The sequence below is a fragment of the Hyla sarda genome, unplaced genomic scaffold (genome assembly GCF_029499605.1).
Source record: "Hyla sarda isolate aHylSar1 unplaced genomic scaffold, aHylSar1.hap1 scaffold_270, whole genome shotgun sequence".
Taxonomy (NCBI): Eukaryota; Metazoa; Chordata; class Amphibia; order Anura; family Hylidae; genus Hyla; species Hyla sarda.
The window spans coordinates 184,997-204,978 of NW_026609396.1; the positions used below are offsets into that span (position 1 = coordinate 184,997).

General features: G+C 45.8%; 8 non-coding genes and 1 pseudogene across 8 annotated transcripts; all 9 read right to left on the reverse strand.

Annotated features, from left to right (window-relative positions):
* Positions 1 to 1,802: 1,802 nt before the first annotated feature.
* On the reverse strand, positions 1,803 to 1,993 carry LOC130325011 (U2 spliceosomal RNA). The gene has a single exon (XR_008869897.1). It is a non-coding gene; the product is annotated as a U2 spliceosomal RNA (small nuclear RNA).
* A 2,111-nt stretch (positions 1,994 to 4,104) lies between these two features.
* LOC130325081 (U2 spliceosomal RNA) lies at positions 4,105 to 4,295 on the reverse strand. The gene has a single exon (XR_008869961.1). It is a non-coding gene; the product is annotated as a U2 spliceosomal RNA (small nuclear RNA).
* A 2,091-nt stretch (positions 4,296 to 6,386) lies between these two features.
* On the reverse strand, positions 6,387 to 6,577 carry LOC130325012 (U2 spliceosomal RNA). The gene has a single exon (XR_008869898.1). It is a non-coding gene; the product is annotated as a U2 spliceosomal RNA (small nuclear RNA).
* Positions 6,578 to 8,678: 2,101 nt separating this feature from the next.
* Positions 8,679 to 8,869, reverse strand: LOC130325013 (U2 spliceosomal RNA). The gene has a single exon (XR_008869899.1). It is a non-coding gene; the product is annotated as a U2 spliceosomal RNA (small nuclear RNA).
* Positions 8,870 to 10,960: 2,091 nt separating this feature from the next.
* Positions 10,961 to 11,151, reverse strand: LOC130325014 (U2 spliceosomal RNA). The gene has a single exon (XR_008869900.1). It is a non-coding gene; the product is annotated as a U2 spliceosomal RNA (small nuclear RNA).
* Positions 11,152 to 13,232: 2,081 nt separating this feature from the next.
* On the reverse strand, positions 13,233 to 13,425 carry LOC130325099 (U2 spliceosomal RNA). Its single transcript, XR_008869976.1, has one exon. It is a non-coding gene; the product is annotated as a U2 spliceosomal RNA (small nuclear RNA).
* A 1,402-nt stretch (positions 13,426 to 14,827) lies between these two features.
* LOC130325114 (U2 spliceosomal RNA) lies at positions 14,828 to 14,980 on the reverse strand (annotated as a pseudogene).
* A 2,081-nt stretch (positions 14,981 to 17,061) lies between these two features.
* On the reverse strand, positions 17,062 to 17,252 carry LOC130325016 (U2 spliceosomal RNA). Its single transcript, XR_008869902.1, has one exon. It is a non-coding gene; the product is annotated as a U2 spliceosomal RNA (small nuclear RNA).
* Positions 17,253 to 19,346: 2,094 nt separating this feature from the next.
* Positions 19,347 to 19,537, reverse strand: LOC130325017 (U2 spliceosomal RNA). Its single transcript, XR_008869903.1, has one exon. It is a non-coding gene; the product is annotated as a U2 spliceosomal RNA (small nuclear RNA).
* Between the last annotated feature and the right edge of the window lie 445 nt (positions 19,538 to 19,982).

Below are 19,982 nucleotides of genomic sequence, written 5' to 3' on the forward strand. Positions count from 1 at the left end.
AAACACACACACAAGCACACACCTACCTTTGTTGCCTGCAGATGCCTCCTTGGCTGTCCCCAAACGGTATCAAACCAACACCCACGGGAAGCTGTAAGCATAGAGGACATGCCTGCACCCCATTGGACTTACCTGTGTGGGTTAAACCCGGGTTATTTGACAACCTATGGCGGTGATGGTTCTGCTCAGGCAGAGCAGTGCTGATGCTCCTCATAAAGTTGTCGCTGCTGTGAAGGTTCTAGGTGACATCACAAATCCCTATGGTTACATACACAACAAAGCTGGGTTGTTGTTGTTTACACTCTGCAAGGCCTGTGGAAGTGAGTGACATCATAGCACTGTAGTTCTGAGGGTTCTAGATGGATGCAACAATCTCCTGTTGCTTCTATGAAGGCCATAATAGACGACATCACCAAACAGCTCCATAGTCACATACACAGCAAAGGAGAGATGTTGTTTACACCTAGTGATGTCAGTGGTATTGAGTGACATCACAGCACAGTGCTAAGGCTCCTGGGCCTGGACACAGCAGCGGCTGCAATATCTCAACGGAGAATACGTTTATATATATGTGTGTGTGTGCGCGTATATATATATATATATATATATATATATATATATATATATATATCTCCGCCGAAATCACTTTTAAACCCATTTCCACCTTTTTTTCCCTTCTCTTCCTCTTACTTTTTTTTCACGTTTTTTTACGTTTTTCTCCTTTTCGCCTCTTTTCTGGGCGTATTATTCTTCTTTTTCTTCTTTTTTTTCGTCTAATGCATACCCCATCAGTGCAGCAATGCTTATTCAATACCGCCAGCAGATGGAGACACTGGGGGATAATTTTCTAAGGATTTATACTGATTTTTCCTGTCTGAATTTGTCGCACAGAAAGTTGCAGGCCAAATATGTGTGACATTTCTGCGACTTTAGCTTCTAGAGCATTTTTACAACATTATACATAGGTGCTGAATACATAAAAAGCGACTGTTCAGCGACAGACAAGTCGCATCGGCTGAAAGTAGGCCAGAATGTCAGTCCATGTTGGAGCAGGTTTAGATACAGTCTAAAGTATAGATCTCAAAGTCTGTGCACAGAATTTAGCAAGGGCCTCGCACCTTCTGATGCATCAGGTAGGTGCACAATAGCATAGCCTAACCCTCTGTACTTTGGTCTATATTGATGCGGGACATAGACAGCAAGCTGATGACCAATCCATTAGTGCAATGGATGGCTGGAAGCATTTGTCTTTGCCTTTGCAATACCACAGAAGCAATGCATGGTCAATGTACAGCAATGACACACCTGTGTGAACAGCCAGGAGACCCCCCCCCCCCCCATGTTATGTTACATAGTTACATAGTTAGTACGGTCGAAAAAAGACATATGTCCATCAAGTTCAACCAGGGAATTAAGGGGTAGGGGTGTGGCGCGATATTGGGGAAGGGATGAGATTTTATATTTCTTCATAAGCATTAATCTTATTTTGTCAATTAGGAACATTCAGCACCCACCCGCTATCAAGGCAGCTGCCTATCATGTCATGCCCTACCTGCACAGGTGTGCTGGCTACTCAAATGATCCAATTAAGGAGGCCATTTAGTCAGCAGCAGCAGAAGTCCTGTGCCTGGACGCTCCAACAGCGGCCAGACACAAGCAGAAGCAGAAGCAGCAGAAGCAGCAGCAGCACCACCTTTTGTTTTTTGGCTGCAGCAGCAGCAAGGCCCACAGGGCTGGCTAGCTGGCTAGCCAGCAAGCAGGTAGCAATGAAAGTAGGAATCTTTCTTTTTAACCCTGTAAGGGGGTGGTGCACTGTACCCGAAGATACTGCCATATCGGGTCAATGCATAGGGCGACGGAAGCAAGCTTCGAAATCGGCCCCCGTTCTCAAAAATCCATTTAATATATGGTCCCCAGATAGGGGACGTATCAGATATTAAACTGATAAGAACAGATACTACACTTGATCTTAGCCAAAAGGCCGAGAAGCGATAACCGTGAAAGGGGCGGGCCCAACAAGGTGCCCTTCATGGGCACTATCACTGCTTGCTGTCAGGGAGGCTGCCAGACAATTTTCCATGCACACTCTGGGCTGGGGGGCAGTCAACCACCAGTACACACAGCAGAACCTAAACCCATACCATTATTGCTAAGCAGCAAGACAGGGGCCCATTGCACTCCCACGGGGCCTTTTTAAATGCAATCCATAACCCGGATTTGCCAGGAACCCTTCTTACTCCTCCTACTTGCATGTGACACTGGGCTTAGGATCTGCATAGGAAACACACACACAAGCACACACCTACCTTTGTTGCCTGCAGATGCCTCCTTGGCTGTCCCCAAACGGTATCAAACCAACACCCACGGGAAGCTGTAAGCATAGAGGACATGCCTGCACCCCATTGGACTTACCTGTGTGGGTTAAACCCGGGTTATTTGACAACCTATGGCGGTGATGGTTCTGCTCAGGCAGAGCAGTGCTGATGCTCCTCATAAAGCTGTCGCTGCTGTGAAGGTTCTAGGTGACATCACAAATCCCTATGGTTACATACACAACAAAGCTGGGTTGTTGTTGTTTACACTCTGCAAGGCCTGTGGAAGTGAGTGACATCATAGCACTGTAGTTCTGAGGGTTCTAGATGGATGCAACAATCTCCTGTTGCTTCTATGAAGGCCATAATAGACGACATCACCAAACAGCTCCATAGTCACATACACAGCAAAGGAGAGATGTTGTTTACACCTAGTGATGTCAGTGGTATTGAGTGACATCACAGCACAGTGCTAAGGCTCCTGGGCCTGGACACAGCAGCGGCTGCAATATCTCAACGGAGAATACGTTTATATATATGTGTGTGTGTGCGCGTATATATATATATATATATATATGTATATATATATATATATATATATATATATATATATATATATATTTCTCCGCCGAAATCACTTTTAAACCCATTTCCACCTTTTTTTCCCTTCTCTTCCTCTTACTTTTTTTTCACATTTTTTTACGTTTTTCTCCTTTTCGCCTCTTTTCTGGGCGTATTATTCTTCTTTTTCTTCTTTTTTTTCGTCTAATGCATACCCCATCAGTGCAGCAATGCTTATTCAATACCGCCAGCAGATGGAGACACTGTGGGATAATTTTCTAAGGATTTATACTGATTTTTCCTGTCTGAATTTGTCGCACAGAAAGTTGCAGGCCAAATATGTGTGACATTTCTGCGACTTTAGCTTCTAGAGCATTTTTACAACATTATACATAGGTGCTGAATACATAAAAAGCGACTGTTCAGCGACAGACAAGTCGCATCGGCTGAAAGTAGGCCAGAATGTCAGTCCATGTTGGAGCAGGTTTAGATACAGTCTAAAGCATAGATCTCAAAGTCTGTGCACAGAATTTAGCAAGGGCCTCGCACCTTCTGATGCATCAGGTAGGTGCACAATAGCATAGCCTAACCCTCTGTACTTTGGTCTATATTGATGCGGGACATAGACAGCCAGCTGATGACCAATCCATTAGTGCAATGGATGGCTGGAAGCATTTGTCTTTGCCTTTGCAATACCACAGAAGCAATGCATGGTCAATGTACAGCAATGACACACCTGTGTGAACAGCCAGGAGACCCCCCCCCCCCATGTTATGTTACATAGTTACATAGTTAGTACGGTCGAAAAAAGACATATGTCCATCAAGTTCAACCAGGGAATTAAGGGGTAGGGGTGTGGCGCGATATTGGGGAAGGGATGAGATTTTATATTTCTTCATAAGCATTAATCTTATTTTGTCAATTAGGAACATTCAGCACCCACCCGCTATCAAGGCAGCTGCCTATCATGTCATGCCCTACCTGCACAGGTGTGCTGGCTACTCAAATGATCCAATTAAGGAGGCCATTTAGTCAGCAGCAGCAGAAGTCCTGTGCCTGGACGCTCCAACAGCGGCCAGACACAAGCAGAAGCAGAAGCAGCAGAAGCAGCAGCAGCACCACCTTTTGTTTTTTGGCTGCAGCAGCAGCAAGGCCCACAGGGCTGGCTAGCTGGCTAGCCAGCAAGCAGGTAGCAATGAAAGTAGGAATCTTTCTTTTTAACCCTGTAAGGGGGTGGTGCGCTGTACCCGAAGATACTGCCATATCGGGTCAATGCATAGGGCGACGGAAGCAAGCTTCGAAATCGGCCCCCGTTCTCAAAAATCCATTTAATAAATGGTCCCCAGATAGGGGACGTATCAGATATTAAACTGATAAGAACAGATACTACACTTGATCTTAGCCAAAAGGCCGAGAAGCGATAACCGTGAAAGGGGCGGGCCCAACAAGGTGCCCTTCATGGGCACTATCACTGCTTGCTGTCAGGGAGGCTGCCAGACAATTTTCCATGCACACTCTGGGCTGGGGGGCAGTCAACCACTAGTACACACAGCAGAACCTAAACCCATACCATTATTGCTAAGCAGCAAGACAGGGGCCCATTGCACTCCCACGGGGCCTTTTTAAATGCAATCCATAACCCGGATTTGCCAGGAACCCTTCTTACTCCTCCTACTTGCATGTGACACTGGGCTTAGGATCTGCATAGGAAACACACACACAAGCACACACCTACCTTTGTTGCCTGCAGATGCCTCCTTGGCTGTCCCCAAACGGTATCAAACCAACACCCACGGGAAGCTGTAAGCATAGAGGACATGCCTGCACCCCATTGGACTTACCTGTGTGGGTTAAACCCGGGTTATTTGACAACCTATGGCGGTGATGGTTCTGCTCAGGCAGAGCAGTGCTGATGCTCCTCATAAAGCTGTCGCTGCTGTGAAGGTTCTAGGTGACATCACAAATCCCTATGGTTACATACACAACAAAGCTGGGTTGTTGTTGTTTACACTCTGCAAGGCCTGTGGAAGTGAGTGACATCATAGCACTGTAGTTCTGAGGGTTCTAGATGGATGCAACAATCTCCTGTTGCTTCTATGAAGGCCATAATAGACGACATCACCAAACAGCTCCATAGTCACATACACAGCAAAGGAGAGATGTTGTTTACACCTAGTGATGTCAGTGGTATTGAGTGACATCACAGCACAGTGCTAAGGCTCCTGGGCCTGGACACAGCAGCGGCTGCAATATCTCAACGGAGAATACGTTTATATATATGTGTGTGTGTGCGCGTATATATATATATATATATATATATATATATATATATATATATATTTCTCCGCCGAAATCACTTTTAAACCCATTTCCACCTTTTTTTCCCTTCTCTTCCTCTTACTTTTTTTTCACGTTTTTTTACGTTTTTCTCCTTTTCGCCTCTTTTCTGGGCGTATTATTCTTCTTTTTCTTCTTTTTTTTCGTCTAATGCATACCCGATCAGTGCAGCAATGCTTATTCAATACCGCCAGCAGATGGAGACACTGGGGGATAATTTTCTAAGGATTTATACTGATTTTTCCTGTCTGAATTTGTCGCACAGAAAGTTGCAGGCCAAATATGTGTGACATTTCTGCGACTTTAGCTTCTAGAGCATTTTTACAACATTATACATAGGTGCTGAATACATAAAAAGCGACTGTTCAGCGACAGACAAGTCGCATCGGCTGAAAGTAGGCCAGAATGTCAGTCCATGTTGGAGCAGGTTTAGATACAGTCTAAAGTATAGATCTCAAAGTCTGTGCACAGAATTTAGCAAGGGCCTCGCACCTTCTGATGCATCAGGTAGGTGCACAATAGCATAGCCTAACCCTCTGTACTTTGGTCTATATTGATGCGGGACATAGACAGCCAGCTGATGACTAATCCATTAGTGCAATGGATGGCTGGAAGCATTTGTCTTTGCCTTTGCAATACCACAGAAGCAATGCATGGTCAATGTACAGCAATGACACACCTGTGTGAACAGCCAGGAGACCCCCCCCCCCCCCATGTTATGTTACATAGTTACATAGTTAGTACGGTCGAAAAAAGACATATGTCCATCAAGTTCAACCAGGGAATTAAGGGGTAGGGGTGTGGCGCGATATTGGGGAAGGGATGAGATTTTATATTTCTTCATAAGCATTAATCTTATTTTGTCAATTAGGAACATTCAGCACCCACCCGCTATCAAGGCAGCTGCCTATCATGTCATGCCCTACCTGCACAGGTGTGCTGGCTACTCAAATGATCCAATTAAGGAGGCCATTTAGTCAGCAGCAGCAGAAGTCCTGTGCCTGGACGCTCCAACAGCGGCCAGACACAAGCAGAAGCAGAAGCAGCAGAAGCAGCAGCAGCACCACCTTTTGTTTTTTGGCTGCAGCAGCAGCAAGGCCCACAGGGCTGGCTAGCTGGCTAGCCAGCAAGCAGGTAGCAATGAAAGTAGGAATCTTTCTTTTTAACCCTGTAAGGGGGTGGTGCACTGTACCCGAAGATACTGCCATATCGGGTCAATGCATAGGGCGACGGAAGCAAGCTTCGAAATCGGCCCCCGTTCTCAAAAATCCATTTAATATATGGTCCCCAGATAGGGGACGTATCAGATATTAAACTGATAAGAACAGATACTACACTTGATCTTAGCCAAAAGGCCGAGAAGCGATAACCGTGAAAGGGGCGGGCCCAACAAGGTGCCCTTCATGGGCACTATCACTGCTTGCTGTCAGGGAGGCTGCCAGACAATTTTCCATGCACACTCTGGGCTGGGGGGCAGTCAACCACCAGTACACACAGCAGAACCTAAACCCATACCATTATTGCTAAGCAGCAAGACAGGGGCCCATTGCACTCCCACGGGGCCTTTTTAAATGCAATCCATAACCCGGATTTGCCAGGAACCCTTCTTACTCCTCCTACTTGCATGTGACACTGGGCTTAGGATCTGCATAGGAAACACACACACAAGCACACACCTACCTTTGTTGCCTGCAGATGCCTCCTTGGCTGTCCCCAAACGGTATCAAACCAACACCCACGGGAAGCTGTAAGCATAGAGGACATGCCTGCACCCCATTGGACTTACCTGTGTGGGTTAAACCCGGGTTATTTGACAACCTATGGCGGTGATGGTTCTGCTCAGGCAGAGCAGTGCTGATGCTCCTCATAAAGCTGTCGCTGCTGTGAAGGTTCTAGGTGACATCACAAATCCCTATGGTTACATACACAACAAAGCTGGGTTGTTGTTGTTTACACTCTGCAAGGCCTGTGGAAGTGAGTGACATCATAGCACTGTAGTTCTGAGGGTTCTAGATGGATGCAACAATCTCCTGTTGCTTCTATGAAGGCCATAATAGACGACATCACCAAACAGCTCCATAGTCACATACACAGCAAAGGAGAGATGTTGTTTACACCTAGTGATGTCAGTGGTATTGAGTGACATCACAGCACAGTGCTAAGGCTCCTGGGCCTGGACACAGCAGCGGCTGCAATATCTCAACGGAGAATACGTTTATATATATGTGTGTGTGTGCGCGTATATATATATATATATATATATATATATATATATATATATATATATATATTTCTCCGCCGAAATCACTTTTAAACCCATTTCCACCTTTTTTTCCCTTCTCTTCCTCTTACTTTTTTTTCACGTTTTTTAACGTTTTTCTCCTTTTCGCCTCTTTTCTGGGCGTATTATTCTTCTTTTTCTTCTTTTTTTTCGTCTAATGCATACCCCATCAGTGCAGCAATGCTTATTCAATACCGCCAGCAGATGGAGACACTGGGGGATAATTTTCTAAGGATTTATACTGATTTTTCCTGTCTGAATTTGTCGCACAGAAAGTTGCAGGCCAAATATGTGTGACATTTCTGCGACTTTAGCTTCTAGAGCATTTTTACAACATTATACATAGGTGCTGAATACATAAAAAGCGACTGTTCAGCGACAGACAAGTCGCATCGGCTGAAAGTAGGCCAGAATGTCAGTCCATGTTGGAGCAGGTTTAGATACAGTCTAAAGTATAGATCTCAAAGTCTGTGCACAGAATTTAGCAAGGGCCTCGCACCTTCTGATGCATCAGGTAGGTGCACAATAGCATAGCCTAACCCTCTGTACTTTGGTCTATATTGATGCGGGACATAGACAGCCAGCTGATGACCAATCCATTAGTGCAATGGATGGCTGGAAGCATTTGTCTTTGCCTTTGCAATACCACAGAAGCAATGCATGGTCAATGTACAGCAATGACACACCTGTGTGAACAGCCAGGAGACCCCCCCCCCCCCCCATGTTATGTTACATAGTTACATAGTTAGTACGGTCGAAAAAAGACATATGTCCATCAAGTTCAACCAGGGAATTAAGGGGTAGGGGTGTGGCGCGATATTGGGGAAGGGATGAGATTTTATATTTCTTCATAAGCATTAATCTTATTTTGTCAATTAGGAACATTCAGCACCCACCCGCTATCAAGGCAGCTGCCTATCATGTCATGCCCTACCTGCACAGGTGTGCTGGCTACTCAAATGATCCAATTAAGGAGGCCATTTAGTCAGCAGCAGCAGAAGTCCTGTGCCTGGACGCTCCAACAGCGGCCAGACACAAGCAGAAGCAGAAGCAGCAGAAGCAGCAGCAGCACCACCTTTTGTTTTTTGGCTGCTGCAGCAGCAGCAAGGCCCACAGGGCTGGCTAGCTGGCTAGCCAGCAAGCAGGTAGCAATGAAAGTAGGAATCTTTCTTTTTAACCCTGTAAGGGGGTGGTGCACTGTACCCGAAGATACTGCCATATCGGGTCAATGCATAGGGCGACGGAAGCAAGCTTCGAAATCGGCCCCCGTTCTCAAAAATCCATTTAATATATGGTCCCCAGATAGGGGACGTATCAGATATTAAACTGATAAGAACAGATACTACACTTGATCTTAGCCAAAAGGCCGAGAAGCGATAACCGTGAAAGGGGCGGGCCCAACAAGGTGCCCTTCATGGGCACTATCACTGCTTGCTGTCAGGGAGGCTGCCAGACAATTTTCCATGCACACTCTGGGCTGGGGGGCAGTCAACCACCAGTACACACAGCAGAACCTAAACCCATACCATTATTGCTAAGCAGCAAGACAGGGGCCCATTGCACTCCCACGGGGCCTTTTTAAATGCAATCCATAACCCGGATTTGCCAGGAACCCTTCTTACTCCTCCTACTTGCATGTGACACTGGGCTTAGGATCTGCATAGGAAACACACACACAAGCACACACCTACCTTTGTTGCCTGCAGATGCCTCCTTGGCTGTCCCCAAACGGTATCAAACCAACACCCACGGGAAGCTGTAAGCATAGAGGACATGCCTGCACCCCATTGGACTTACCTGTGTGGGTTAAACCCGGGTTATTTGACAACCTATGGCGGTGATGGTTCTGCTCAGGCAGAGCAGTGCTGATGCTCCTCATAAAGTTGTCGCTGCTGTGAAGGTTCTAGGTGACATCACAAATCCCTATGGTTACATACACAACAAAGCTGGGTTGTTGTTGTTTACACTCTGCAAGGCCTGTGGAAGTGAGTGACATCATAGCACTGTAGTTCTGAGGGTTCTAGATGGATGCAACAATCTCCTGTTGCTTCTATGAAGGCCATAATAGACGACATCACCAAACAGCTCCATAGTCACATACACAGCAAAGGAGAGATGTTGTTTACACCTAGTGATGTCAGTGGTATTGAGTGACATCACAGCACAGTGCTAAGGCTCCTGGGCCTGGACACAGCAGCGGCTGCAATATCTCAACGGAGAATACGTTTATATATATGTGTGTGTGTGCGCGTATATATATATATATATATATATATATATATATATATATATATATATCTCCGCCGAAATCACTTTTAAACCCATTTCCACCTTTTTTTCCCTTCTCTTCCTCTTACTTTTTTTTCACGTTTTTTTACGTTTTTCTCCTTTTCGCCTCTTTTCTGGGCGTATTATTCTTCTTTTTCTTCTTTTTTTTCGTCTAATGCATACCCCATCAGTGCAGCAATGCTTATTCAATACCGCCAGCAGATGGAGACACTGGGGGATAATTTTCTAAGGATTTATACTGATTTTTCCTGTCTGAATTTGTCGCACAGAAAGTTGCAGGCCAAATATGTGTGACATTTCTGCGACTTTAGCTTCTAGAGCATTTTTACAACATTATACATAGGTGCTGAATACATAAAAAGCGACTGTTCAGCGACAGACAAGTCGCATCGGCTGAAAGTAGGCCAGAATGTCAGTCCATGTTGGAGCAGGTTTAGATACAGTCTAAAGTATAGATCTCAAAGTCTGTGCACAGAATTTAGCAAGGGCCTCGCACCTTCTGATGCATCAGGTAGGTGCACAATAGCATAGCCTAACCCTCTGTACTTTGGTCTATATTGATGCGGGACATAGACAGCCAGCTGATGACCAATCCATTAGTGCAATGGATGGCTGGAAGCATTTGTCTTTGCCTTTGCAATACCACAGAAGCAATGCATGGTCAATGTACAGCAATGACACACCTGTGTGAACAGCCAGGAGACCCCCCCCCCCCCCATGTTATGTTACATAGTTACATAGTTAGTACGGTCGAAAAAAGACATATGTCCATCAAGTTCAACCAGGGAATTAAGGGGTAGGGGTGTGGCGCGATATTGGGGAAGGGATGAGATTTTATATTTCTTCATAAGCATTAATCTTATTTTGTCAATTAGGAACATTCAGCACCCACCCGCTATCAAGGCAGCTGCCTATCATGTCATGCCCTACCTGCACAGGTGTGCTGGCTACTCAAATGATCCAATTAAGGAGGCCATTTAGTCAGCAGCAGCAGAAGTCCTGTGCCTGGACGCTCCAACAGCGGCCAGACACAAGCAGAAGCAGAAGCAGCAGAAGCAGCAGCAGCACCACCTTTTGTTTTTTGGCTGCAGCAGCAGCAAGGCCCACAGGGCTGGCTAGCTGGCTAGCCAGCAAGCAGGTAGCAATGAAAGTAGGAATCTTTCTTTTTAACCCTGTAAGGGGGTGGTGCACTGTACCCGAAGATACTGCCATATCGGGTCAATGCATAGGGCGACGGAAGCAAGCTTCGAAATCGGCCCCCGTTCTCAAAAATCCATTTAATATATGGTCCCCAGATAGGGGACGTATCAGATATTAAACTGATAAGAACAGATACTACACTTGATCTTAGCCAAAAGGCCGAGAAGCGATAACCGTGAAAGGGGCGGGCCCAACAAGGTGCCCTTCATGGGCACTATCACTGCTTGCTGTCAGGGAGGCTGCCAGACAATTTTCCATGCACACTCTGGGCTGGGGGGCAGTCAACCACCAGTACACACAGCAGAACCTAAACCCATACCATTATTGCTAAGCAGCAAGACAGGGGCCCATTGCACTCCCACGGGGCCTTTTTAAATGCAATCCATAACCCGGATTTGCCAGGAACCCTTCTTACTCCTCCTACTTGCATGTGACACTGGGCTTAGGATCTGCATAGGAAACACACACACAAGCACACACCTACCTTTGTTGCCTGCAGATGCCTCCTTGGCTGTCCCCAAACGGTATCAAACCAACACCCACGGGAAGCTGTAAGCATAGAGGACATGCCTGCACCCCATTGGACTTACCTGTGTGGGTTAAACCCGGGTTATTTGACAACCTATGGCGGTGATGGTTCTGCTCAGGCAGAGCAGTGCTGATGCTCCTCATAAAGTTGTCGCTGCTGTGAAGGTTCTAGGTGACATCACAAATCCCTATGGTTACATACACAACAAAGCTGGGTTGTTGTTGTTTACACTCTGCAAGGCCTGTGGAAGTGAGTGACATCATAGCACTGTAGTTCTGAGGGTTCTAGATGGATGCAACAATCTCCTGTTGCTTCTATGAAGGCCATAATAGACGACATCACCAAACAGCTCCATAGTCACATACACAGCAAAGGAGAGATGTTGTTTACACCTAGTGATGTCAGTGGTATTGAGTGACATCACAGCACAGTGCTAAGGCTCCTGGGCCTGGACACAGCAGCGGCTGCAATATCTCAACGGAGAATACGTTTATATATATGTGTGTGTGTGCGCGTATATATATATATATATATATATATATATATATATATATATATATATCTCCGCCGAAATCACTTTTAAACCCATTTCCACCTTTTTTTCCCTTCTCTTCCTCTTACTTTTTTTTCACGTTTTTTTACGTTTTTCTCCTTTTCGCCTCTTTTCTGGGCGTATTATTCTTCTTTTTCTTCTTTTTTTTCGTCTAATGCATACCCCATCAGTGCAGCAATGCTTATTCAATACCGCCAGCAGATGGAGACACTGGGGGATAATTTTCTAAGGATTTATACTGATTTTTCCTGTCTGAATTTGTCGCACAGAAAGTTGCAGGCCAAATATGTGTGACATTTCTGCGACTTTAGCTTCTAGAGCATTTTTACAACATTATACATAGGTGCTGAATACATAAAAAGCGACTGTTCAGCGACAGACAAGTCGCATCGGCTGAAAGTAGGCCAGAATGTCAGTCCATGTTGGAGCAGGTTTAGATACAGTCTAAAGTATAGATCTCAAAGTCTGTGCACAGAATTTAGCAAGGGCCTCGCACCTTCTGATGCATCAGGTAGGTGCACAATAGCATAGCCTAACCCTCTGTACTTTGGTCTATATTGATGCGGGACATAGACAGCAAGCTGATGACCAATCCATTAGTGCAATGGATGGCTGGAAGCATTTGTCTTTGCCTTTGCAATACCACAGAAGCAATGCATGGTCAATGTACAGCAATGACACACCTGTGTGAACAGCCAGGAGACCCCCCCCCCCCCATGTTATGTTACATAGTTACATAGTTAGTACGGTCGAAAAAAGACATATGTCCATCAAGTTCAACCAGGGAATTAAGGGGTAGGGGTGTGGCGCGATATTGGGGAAGGGATGAGATTTTATATTTCTTCATAAGCATTAATCTTATTTTGTCAATTAGGAACATTCAGCACCCACCCGCTATCAAGGCAGCTGCCTATCATGTCATGCCCTACCTGCACAGGTGTGCTGGCTACTCAAATGATCCAATTAAGGAGGCCATTTAGTCAGCAGCAGCAGAAGTCCTGTGCCTGGACGCTCCAACAGCGGCCAGACACAAGCAGAAGCAGAAGCAGCAGAAGCACCACCTTTTGTTTTTTGGCTGCAGCAGCAGCAAGGCCCACAGGGCTGGCTAGCTGGCTAGCCAGCAAGCAGGTAGCAATGAAAGTAGGAATCTTTCTTTTTAACCCTGTAAGGGGGTGGTGCACTGTACCCGAAGATACTGCCATATCGGGTCAATGCATAGGGCGACGGAAGCAAGCTTCGAAATCGGCCCCCGTTCTCAAAAATCCATTTAATATATGGTCCCCAGATAGGGGACGTATCAGATATTAAACTGATAAGAACAGATTTTTAAGTTTCCCTCAGAACTAAATCATAGTTCTAAGATCTCATATGAACTAGATTTTTGTGCTCATCATCAGGTAACTTTTTTTTTTTTTTTTTTATTTCCAGAATAAAACAAATTAAAACAACAAAACAACTAACAAGAATAACTCAAATAAACCTTAATCCAAAATGAAACCCTTTCTCTATGCGAAAACTGCCAAATAATCAATTAAACCGAATTGAAGAGCTCCACTCTTCAAAGCTTCTTTGACAGGGACTGCCAACCATGGTGACACTTGGTAGGTCGCCATGAAGCGCCTTACATCAGGCTTCATGGACTGCATTATTTTTCCCCTCACAGTTTCAAGCCGGGTATTCACTTTTATTTTAAATTTCACTAGGTCTTGAACAAATATTTCTGTTTCTTCCTTTGGGGCTTGGTCTAGCACCTCACCCAAATATCCAGAAAAATACTCACTGAGAATTATTTTCTTTAATTCCTCTGTGTGCTCCCCTTCAGAAGCCTCACTTACGCTTTCTTCTTCCATTTCTTTTCCTGTGTCCAACTTTTCTTTGCTCTTGCCAGAAACTTTTTTGGCCTCTGGAACTATATTCTCTTCTTTTGTCTTCCTCTTCAATTTCACCCCAACTTCCATAGCCTCAGATTTTTCCGGGCAGTCTTTAAAGAAATGCCCAGTCTTTTTACAGGCCCTGCAGGTCTTACTTTGGCCACACTCAGAAAAGACATGACCTTCCTTTAGACATTTGGTACATATTATCTTTCCACAACTTTCATGCCCGTATTGTTTGCAGTTTTTGCAGAAAGTTCCCATCTCTGGGAAAAATAAATCCCCTGTGTCCTTCCCTATTTTAAACCGAGCTGGTGGGAGCAACAATCTTCCGGGCGCCCCCGCATCCTCTTTCAGTCTGCACAAGAACTTCCATTTTCCTGTCCAAAGCTGGTGTTGGTTAAGGACTTTACCTCTTTCCTCTACTTCCACACAAAATTCCTGCAAAAAGAGCTTGATGTCACTTTCTTTCGTGTATGGCGAGTACATCTTAACTGTGAACAGCTTGGTATTGTCCACAAAGTGCTCAACCAATTTTATGCCTTCCATCTTTGGATGATTCCGGGTTTTCTCCAAGGTTTCCAAAAATTTTCTGTAGAAAGACTTGCTGTTGAAAGTAACATCATAGACTCCCTTTCGAGGGTAATCCATGACTGTCAAGATCTCCATTCTTGGCACTTGGAACAGACCAAACAAGATCTCCACGATTAAGAAGTCCAGATTCTTTTCTCCTCTGGCTTGCTCCTCCACGATAAATCGAACAGCATTTTTGACCCGAGCATATTCAGGTATATCCGCCATGTCTGTTCAGCTGCCGAGATCTTCTTCCGTCCTCTGTTTGCAACCAGGCGACCCAGTGGCTGCCTGGTGATCACTTCTCGTTTCCTGGGGAGTAAGCCGTAACCCCAAAAGCAGCAAGGGGGTGAAGCTCCACCAAATAGGTAGAGCGATCCCCCAAGGCCAAGGCACGGGTACCCCAGGAACCTTCCAGCCAGACCAAGTGAGCAGATACTACACTTGATCTTAGCCAAAAGGCCGAGAAGCGATAACCGTGGAAGGGGCGGGCCCAACAAGTTGCCCTTCATGGGCACTATCACTGCTTGCTGTCAGGGAGGCTGCCAGACAATTTTCCATGCACACTCTGGGCTGGGGGGCAGTCAACCACCAGTACACACAGCAGAACCTAAACCCATACCATTATTGCTAAGCAGCAAGACAGGGGCCCATTGCACTCCCACGGGGCCTTTTTAAATGCAATCCATAACCCGGATTTGCCAGGAACCCTTCTTACTCCTCCTACTTGCATGTGACACTGGGCTTAGGATCTGCATAGGAAACACACACACAAGCACACACCTACCTTTGTTGCCTGCAGATGCCTCCTTGGCTGTCCCCAAACGGTATCAAACCAACACCCACGGGAAGCTGTAAGCATAGAGGACATGCCTGCACCCCATTGGACTTACCTGTGTGGGTTAAACCCGGGTTATTTGACAACCTATGGCGGTGATGGTTCTGCTCAGGCAGAGCAGTGCTGATGCTCCTCATAAAGCTGTCGCTGCTGTGAAGGTTCTAGGTGACATCACAAATCCCTATGGTTACATACACAACAAAGCTGGGTTGTTGTTGTTTACACTCTGCAAGGCCTGTGGAAGTGAGTGACATCATAGCACTGTAGTTCTGAGGGTTCTAGATGGATGCAACAATCTCCTGTTGCTTCTATGAAGGCCATAATAGACGACATCACCAAACAGCTCCATAGTCACATACACAGCAAAGGAGAGATGTTGTTTACACCTAGTGATGTCAGTGGTATTGAGTGACATCACAGCACAGTGCTAAGGCTCCTGGGCCTGGACACAGCAGCGGCTGCAATATCTCAACGGAGAATACGTTTATATATATGTGTGTGTGTGCGCGTATATATATATATATATATATATATATATATATTTCTCCGCCGAAATCACTTTTAAACCCATTTCCACCTTTTTTTCCCTTCTCTTCCTCTTACTTTTTTTTCACGTTTTTTTACGTTTTTCTCCTTTTCGCCTCTTTTCTGGGCGTATTATTCTTCTTTTTCTTCTTTTTTTTCGTCTAATGCATACCCCATCAGTGCAGCAATGCTTATTCAATACCGCCAGCAGATGGAGACACTGGGGGATAATTTTCTAAGGATTTATACTGATTTTTCCTGTCTGAATTTGTCGCACAGAAAGTTGCAGGCCAAATATGTGTGACATTTCTGCGACTTTAGCTTCTAGAGCATTTTTACAACATTATACATAGGTGCTGAATACATAAAAAGCGACTGTTCAGCGACAGACAAGTCGCATCGGCTGAAAGTAGGCCAGAATGTCAGTCCATGTTGGAGCAGGTTTAGATACAGTCTAAAGTATAGATCTCAAAGTCTGTGCACAGAATTTAGCAAGGGCCTCGCACCTTCTGATGCATCAGGTAGGTGCACAATAGCATAGCCTAACCCTCTGTACTTTGGTCTATATTGATGCGGGACATAGACAGCCAGCTGATGACCAATCCATTAGTGCAATGGATGGCTGGAAGCATTTGTCTTTGCCTTTGCAATACCACAGAAGCAATGCATGGTCAATGTACAGCAATGACACACCTGTGTGAACAGCCAGGAGACCCCCCCCCCCCCCCCATGTTATGTTACATAGTTACATAGTTAGTACGGTCGAAAAAAGACATATGTCCATCAAGTTCAACCAGGGAATTAAGGGGTAGGGGTGTGGCGCGATATTGGGGAAGGGATGAGATTTTATATTTCTTCATAAGCATTAATCTTATTTTGTCAATTAGGAACATTCAGCACCCACCCGCTATCAAGGCAGCTGCCTATCATGTCATGCCCTACCTGCACAGGTGTGCTGGCTACTCAAATGATCCAATTAAGGAGGCCATTTAGTCAGCAGCAGCAGAAGTCCTGTGCCTGGACGCTCCAACAGTGGCCAGACACAAGCAGAAGCAGAAGCAGCAGAAGCAGCAGCAGCACCACCTTTTGTTTTTTGGCTGCAGCAGCAGCAAGGCCCACAGGGCTGGCTAGCTGGCTAGCCAGCAAGCAGGTAGCAATGAAAGTAGGAATCTTTCTTTTTAACCCTGTAAGGGGGTGGTGCACTGTACCCGAAGATACTGCCATATCGGGTCAATGCATAGGGCGACGGAAGCAAGCTTCGAAATCGGCCCCCGTTCTCAAAAATCCATTTAATATATGGTCCCCAGATAGGGGACGTATCAGATATTAAACTGATAAGAACAGATACTACACTTGATCTTAGCCAAAAGGCCGAGAAGCGATAACCGTGAAAGGGGCGGGCCCAACAAGGTGCCCTTCATGGGCACTATCACTGCTTGCTGTCAGGGAGGCTGCCAGACAATTTTCCATGCACACTCTGGGCTGGGGGGCAGTCAACCACCAGTACACACAGCAGAACCTAAACCCATACCATTATTGCTAAGCAGCAAGACAGGGGCCCATTGCACTCCCACGGGGCCTTTTTAAATGCAATCCATAACCCGGATTTGCCAGGAACCCTTCTTACTCCTCCTACTTGCATGTGACACTGGGCTTAGGATCTGCATAGGAAACACACACACAAGCACACACCTACCTTTGTTGCCTGCAGATGCCTCCTTGGCTGTCCCCAAACGGTATCAAACCAACACCCACGGGAAGCTGTAAGCATAGAGGACATGCCTGCACCCCATTGGACTTACCTGTGTGGGTTAAACCCGGGTTATTTGACAACCTATGGCGGTGATGGTTCTGCTCAGGCAGAGCAGTGCTGATGCTCCTCATAAAGCTGTCGCTGCTGTGAAGGTTCTAGGTGACATCACAAATCCCTATGGTTACATACACAACAAAGCTGGGTTGTTGTTGCTTACACTCTGCAAGGCCTGTGGAAGTGAGTGACATCATAGCACTGTAGTTCTGAGGGTTCTAGATGGATGCAACAATCTCCTGTTGCTTCTATGAAGGCCATAATAGACGACATCACCAAACAGCTCCATAGTCACATACACAGCAAAGGAGAGATGTTGTTTACACCTAGTGATGTCAGTGGTATTGAGTGACATCACAGCACAGTGCTAAGGCTCCTGGGCCTGGACACAGCAGCGGCTGCAATATCTCAACGGAGAATACGTTTATATATATGTGTGTGTGTGCGCGTATATATATATATATATATATATATATATATATATATATATATATTTCTCCGCCGAAATCACTTTTAAACCCATTTCCACCTTTTTTTCCCTTCTCTTCCTCTTACTTTTTTTTCACGTTTTTTTACGTTTTTCTCCTTTTCGCCTCTTTTCTGGGCGTATTATTCTTCTTTTTCTTCTTTTTTTTCGTCTAATGCATACCCCATCAGTGCAGCAATGCTTATTCAATACCGCCAGCAGATGGAGACACTGGGGGATAATTTTCTAAGGATTTATACTGATTTTTCCTGTCTGAATTTGTCGCACAGAAAGTTGCAGGCCAAATATGTGTGACATTTCTGCGACTTTAGCTTCTAGAGCATTTTTACAACATTATACATAGGTGCTGAATACATAAAAAGCGACTGTTCAGCGACAGACAAGTCGCATCGGCTGAAAGTAGGCCAGAATGTCAGTCCATGTTGGAGCAGGTTTAGATACAGTCTAAAGTATAGATCTCAAAGTCTGTGCACAGAATTTAGCAAGGGCCTCGCACCTTCTGATGCATCAGGTAGGTGCACAATAGCATAGCCTAACCCTCTGTACTTTGGTCTATATTGATGCGGGACATAGACAGCCAGCTGATGACCAATCCATTAGTGCAATGGATGGCTGGAAGCATTTGTCTTTGCCTTTGCAATACCACAGAAGCAATGCATGGTCAATGTACAGCAATGACACACCTGTGTGAACAGCCAGGAGACCCCCCCCCCCCCCATGTTATGTTACATAGTTACATAGTTAGTACGGTCGAAAAAAGACATATGTCCATCAAGTTCAACCAGGGAATTAAGGGGTAGGGGTGTGGCGCGATATTGGGGAAGGGATGAGATTTTATATTTCTTCATAAGCATTAATCTTATTTTGTCAATTAGGAACATTCAGCACCCACCCGCTATCAAGGCAGCTGCCTATCATGTCATGCCCTACCTGCACAGGTGTGCTGGCTACTCAAATGATCCAATTAAGGAGGCCATTTAGTCAGCAGCAGCAGAAGTCCTGTGCCTGGACGCTCCAACAGCGGCCAGACACAAGCAGAAGCAGAAGCAGCAGAAGCAGCAGCAGCACCACCTTTTGTTTTTTGGCTGCAGCAGCAGCAGCAAGGCCCACAGGGCTGGCTAGCTGGCTAGCCAGCAAGCAGGTAGCAATGAAAGTAGGAATCTTTCTTTTTAACCCTGTAAGGGGGTGGTGCACTGTACCCGAAGATACTGCCATATCGGGTCAATGCATAGGGCGACGGAAGCAAGCTTCGAAATCGGCCCCCGTTCTCAAAAATCCATTTAATATATGGTCCCCAGATAGGGGACGTATCAGATATTAAACTGATAAGAACAGATACTACACTTGATCTTAGCCAAAAGGCCGAGAAGCGATAACCGTGAAAGGGGCGGGCCCAACAAGGTGCCCTTCATGGGCACTATCACTGCTTGCTGTCAGGGAGGCTGCCAGACAATTTTCCATGCACACTCTGGGCTGGGGGGCAGTCAACCACCAGTACACACAGCAGAACCTAAACCCATACCATTATTGCTAAGCAGCAAGACAGGGGCCCATTGCACTCCCACGGGGCCTTTTTAAATGCAATCCATAACCCGGATTTGCCAGGAACCCTTCTTACTCCTCCTACTTGCATGTGACACTGGGCTTAGGATCTGCATAGGAAACACACACACACAAGCACACACCTACCTTTGTTGCCTGCAGATGCCTCCTTGGCTGTCCCCAAACGGTATCAAACCAACACCCACGGGAAGCTGTAAGCATAGAGGACATGCCTGCACCCCATTGGACTTACCTGTGTGGGTTAAACCCGGGTTAT